We start from the raw sequence: 6,004 nt of genomic DNA, 5'->3' as shown, positions 1-6,004 counted from the left end.
CATAGTTTTCTATTCAACTTCGTTTTATAAAATGCTGATCACGATCCTATTAATTGATTTATAGCCTCCTAATAGATCACAACCCATCATTTGAAAAGTACTGTTCTTTGTGACTATTTTGTCTAATGTGTGGACTTAAAAATCCATTACTATAACTTGAATGATAGCCTCCATTAGCTTTAAGAAAGTTTGAACTCTATTGAGTGGGAAATAAAGATATTCAAATCCTAACAGACTCATTCTGCCAATTATTCATGTACATTTTATATACATTGTATTAGAGGAAATACCTCAACTGTCCCTCTGTATACATACACATGCACACATGCACAAGAACACACACACACTCACTTATTCACTCACATACTTTCACTCCCTGTATTTATATGATAAATTTGATTGCTTTTTCAGTGACAACTGCAATGAAAGCTCCCTGCAGCGAATCACAGGAGTCTGAGTGAAGGGGTTATTTTAGTGGTTCTTCACCATCCGAGAATTGCACTGAACCACAAGAGTTTTCTGACAGGACTTGGCAAGCTTTTCATTATATTCAAGATTGTTTATTCTGTTGGCAAATTTATCATAAAGGGGTTTGGCTCTTCTCTAAATTACACTGTAATTCTCTAAATTACACATGTGTAATTATGTGCACATGCACACATATATGTAAATATTCTATAAAATATATAGACATAGATGAATATATAGAAATATTTTCTTAATCATTTAATGACAATATTTGTGTCTGAGTTATTATAATGTTAAATAATTATATACTTACAGGGCACCTGGCTGGCTCAGTGGTTGAGCATCTGCCTTCAGCTCAGGGAGTGATCCTGTGGTCCCGGGATCAAGTCCTGTATCGGGCTCCCTGCAGGGAGCCTGCTTCTCCCTCTGCATCTGTCTCTTCCTCTCTCTCTGTCTGTGTCTCTCATGAATAAATAAATAAAATCTTTAAAAATAATAATTATTATATACTTAGAAAATACATAATGTTGATGGAATAATGCTAAAATACTACCTCCTTACTACAGTATTTACTTAAAATGCACTTTCCAGCATCAATTCTGGATGTCATAGAAGAAAATGACCCATGAGAACATGACATGTACAGTCATAGTGTACACAGAAAGGATGTTTTAAAATACAGGAATATTAAGAAGCTTCTATTTTTCCAGTAGATGATCAAAAGATTTACTCAATTCTTTTCTTTCTGCATCTGATGAAGAAATACCTTTGCCCTTCCTCTTCGTATTTTCTCTTGACTGGAATTCACCTGCTTATTTGCTCACTTTGGTCATTTCAAGAATGGGCAAAAGGAATTTGGAGTAAGGGCATGATCAGCAACTTAAGGCATCCAATAAAAGTCCTTGGTGTAACTCCTGGAATCATGCACAGCAGTCTGCAATAAAATTAGATGCTCCCAAACCCCCAGCTGTTTAACCATGCCAGAGTACTATACAGAATAGCTACAGAGATATGTAGTCAGGTAAGGGTCAAGAGGTGAAGGGAGTGAAGGGCTAAAGAAGTGGAAGAAAAATCAGAATTATATTCACTATCTATTGTCATTTAAGAGCATACCCAATTTGTTCCAATTTTAAGTCAATTTATGCTTTGTACCTACTAGCTGAGTGAGCACAATAACTGGGCCATTAAGAATTCCTTATTTTACAAATTACTAATCAAATCTAATTACTGCATTTTCCAAAATACCAAATCTCTATTTTATCTTCATCTGCCTAGTTATCTTTTCTCTAATCCATATTCTATATAAATCTCAATCTTTTTTTCTTGCTTTTTCCAATATAACTCTTTCAAGCTTTCAAACTCTGCTACATGCTATTTCCTTTGACTATAGTGTCTTCCCTCCTGTTCTGGCAGGCTACTACTCACTACTACTCATCTCTAACAATCAACCTAAGATAATTCTCTTCTGTGAATCCTCCGATCACCCAAGCAAAATCACTCCCTACCTCTTACCACAGCTATGAGTCCATTATAGTCTTTGATCTTTCTCTTCTTCCTCTTCTATTAGATTATAAGCTCCTTGAGAGTTGAGATTGTGTCATATTTATATTCCATCTTCAGTGCCTCTTATAGGAGATGGTTTTAGTGTATTGGATTAATTAATTGATTGATCCACTGATGAACATATGTGTTCTAGGTTCTTTACTCTTCTTGGGAGCCCTACTTCATTATGAAGCACTTATCTCTGTCCTTTCTGTATTTTACAAAATGTGTTTATTAAAACTTCATGAGGTTACTTTGTACTTCTTTTGAGGTCTGTCTTCTTTACCTAAGATTGAAGCAGACATCATAATCTAGTCTCACTTGAGAATTGTTATCATCAATGCTGTATTCGCTGGAGTATGTTTACATTATGTTGGTTGCTTTGAATAATCAGAGACAAGTTGTTTTGAAAACTTTCATCACCACTAGTAATTTTATTTCCTAACAAAGGACTTCTCTAGCAGAGCATATATCTCTAATAAGTCTTAGGTCAATAATAAAATCAGGATTAACTACTTGTCATAGTTTCTGCTGAATTTGAGAATGCTTTCCTCTCTAAGCCAGACATCTCTGTCTGAAGATAAAACATTTTAATTGTTAATGGTCCTAGAATTAACATTATTTTCTCAGTAATTATATCCTAATGATAGGGGGATTACTTGTTCCTAATTGTTGATTCTCTGCATGTTTGTCCAATATGCCATACCCAGAAGGAGAAAAAGTGCTCTTATATTTATGATTTTTTATAGTTTTTCCAGGCTGAAATTAGGAACTATTTCTCCTACAGTAAAAATTATAATTTCTTTGCTTATTCGAAGATAGAGACAAGGTTTTCCTTATTTTTATATGAGGATATATACATATCAAAATACTAATCAAGTATAGTTCCTAACCAAAGGAAACTTTAGAAAGGAATCTTATTCATTTTTTCTTTCAATTCAGTGATGGAACATTTCAAAAAGGAGCCTAGCAACTTTGAGTTACTTTGTTTAAGAAAAATAGGGGGGGCAGGGCAAGATGGTGGAGGAGTAGGGTCCCCAAATCACCTGTCCCGACCAACTTACCTAGATAACTTTCAAATCATCGTGAAAACCTATGAATTCAGCCTGAGATTTAAAGAGAGAACAGCTGGAATGCTACAGAGACAAGAGTTTGCCCTTCTAACAAGGTAGGAAGAAAGAAAGAAGAAGAAGAAAGAAAGAAGAAAGAAAGAAAGAAAAAGAAAGAAGAAAGAAAGAAAGAAAGAAAGAAAAAGAAAGAAAGAAAGAATCAGGTTGGGGAGGGGCCCCGCGAGGAGCTGAGCTAAGGCCAGGCAGCTAAAGCCTCCAGGACAAGAAAGCCCAGCCCTGGAGAAGCAGGAGCTTTAAAAATCGGCACTGGATTCTTCCTGGACGGAAAGGCGCTTGCAGGGAACTCAGGCAGGATCCCAGGAGGGGCAGTGGAGCTTCCAGGTTCCCAGGGTCACTAACAGAGGATGTGAGCCCAGAGGAGAGCACCCACACCACGGCCGAGCTTGGTAAAGGGCTGGAGTGTGCCTGGTGGGGCCTCAGGAGCAGCTCAGATGGCAGCTCTGGGCAGATGGGGCTGTGCAGCCCTGGGAGCCAGATTCCAACAGTAGGGTCCCCGGATCCCAGGGTGCCAGAGGACACAGCCCAGGATCCTGTGCTCCCCTAAGGATAGGCGGAGGCGGGGAGGGCACAGGACAGTGAGGACACTCCTGCCACCGGGCACTCCAAGCTGTGCAGATCAGCGCCCCTACCCCGGGATCATCCAGGCCAGGGTGGACTGGGAGACTGTGGTAGTTACTGAGGGAGCTGACTCTAGGGCTGGAAGGCTGGCCGCCGCCACTGTTATCATTCCTTCTGGTGTCAACCTGTGCCTGGGACGGAATGGGGCCCCAGGAAACAGAGGCCTCACAGGATAAACAGCTCCCACTGAGCTGTGCACCTGACAGAGGGTGGGGCAGCTCCCCCAGGTGAACATACCTGAGAATCAGACAGCAGGCCCCTCCCCCAGAAGACCAGCTGAAAGACAGGGGAAGAGCAAGTTCTGGACTGAGCAGCACTGGGAAACTCCAGGGGATGTCAAGGGATTTACATTATATAGAACCAGAGGATACACCTCCTTGTTTTGTTTTTTCTTTATTTGTTTGTTTTTCTCTTTTTTCTTCCTTTTTCCAAAACAACCCGTTTTTAGCCACTCTGAACTGAGCGAAATGACTAGAAAGAAGAACTTGCCACAAAAGAAAGAATCAGAAACCATACTCTCTCCCACAGAGTTACAGAATTTGGATTAAAATTCGATGTCAGAAAGCCAATTCAGAAGCACAATTATAAAGCTACTGGTGGCTCTGGAAAAAAGCATAAAGGATTCAAGAGACTAAATGACTACAGATTTTAGATCTAATCAGGTCAAAATTAAATACCAAAAAATGAGATCCAATCCAAACTGGAGGTCCTAACGATGAGGGTTAATGAGGTAGAAGAAAGACTGAGAGACATAGAAGACAAGTTGATGGCAAGAAAGGAAGCTAAGGAAAAAAGAGAAAAACAATTAAAAGACCATGAGGAAAAGTTAAAGGAAATAAATGACAGTCTCAGAAGAAAAAAAATCTACATTTAATTGGGGTTCCAGAGGGCACCGAAAGGGACAGAGGACCAGAAAGTGTATTTGAACAAATCATAGCTGAGAACTTGCCTAACTTGGGGAGGGAAACAGGCATTCAGATCAAGGAGATAGAGAGACCCCCCCAAAAAAAATCAATAAAAACCATTCAACAGGGATCCCTGGGTGGCGCAGCGGTTTGGCGCCTGCCTTTGGCCCAGGGCGTGATCCTGGAGACCCAGGATCGAATCCCACGTCTGGCTCCCAGTGCATGGAGCCAGCTTCTCCCTCTGCCTGTGTCTCTGCCTCTCTCCCTCTCTCTCTCTGTGACTATCATAAATAAATAAAAATTTAAAAAAAACCATTCAACATCTCAACATTTAATTGTGAAACTTGCAAATTCCAAACATAAAGAGAAAATCCTTAAAGCAGGAAGAGACAAGAGATCCCTAACTTATATGGGGAGAAGTACTAGATTAACAGCAGACCTCTCCACAGACACCTGGCAGGCCAGAAAGGGCTGGCAGGATATATTCAGGGTCCTAAATGAGAAGAACCTGCAGCCAAGAATACTTTATCCAGCAAGACTCTCATTCAGAATAGAAGGAAAGATAAAAGAGCTTCCAAGATAGGCAGAAACTGAAAGAATATGTGCCCACCAAACCAGCTCTGCAAGAGATATTAACGGGGACTCTGTAAAAGAAAGAGAAAATCCAAAGAAACAATCCACAGAAAGAGGGACTGAATAGGTATTATGATGACACTAAATTCATATCTTTCAATAGTAACTCTGAACATGAATGGGCTTAATGACCCCATCAAAAGGCGCAGGGTTCCAGACTGGATAAAAAAGCAAGACCCATCTATTTGCTGTCTACAAGAGACTCAATTTGACCTAAGGACACCTACAGCCTGAAAATAAAAGGTTGGAAAACCATTTACCATTCAATCGGTCCTCAAAAAAAAAAAAATGCAGGGGTAGCAATCCTCATATCAGATAAATTAAAGTTTATCCCAAAGACTGTAGTAAGAGATGCAGAGTGGCACTATATCATACTTAAAAGATCTATCCAACAATAGGACCTAACAATCATGAATATTTATGCTCCTAATGTGGCAGCTGCCAAGTATATCAATTAATTAATAACCAAAGTGAAGACATACATAGATAATAATACACTTATACTGGGAGACTTCAACACTGTGCTTTCTGTAAAAGGCAGATCTTCTAAGCACAACATCTCCAAAGAAACGAGAGCTTTAAATGATACACTGGACCAAATGGATTTCACAGATATTTACAGAACTTTACATCCAAACACAACCGAATACATATTCTTCTCAAGTGCACATGGAACTTTCTCCAGAATAGACCACATACTGGGTCACA

This window comes from Nyctereutes procyonoides, unplaced genomic scaffold (genome assembly GCF_905146905.1).
Source record: "Nyctereutes procyonoides isolate TBG_1078 unplaced genomic scaffold, NYPRO_anot_genome, whole genome shotgun sequence".
NCBI classification, from domain to species: Eukaryota; Metazoa; Chordata; class Mammalia; order Carnivora; family Canidae; genus Nyctereutes; species Nyctereutes procyonoides.
This window is presented reverse-complemented; position numbering follows the sequence as displayed.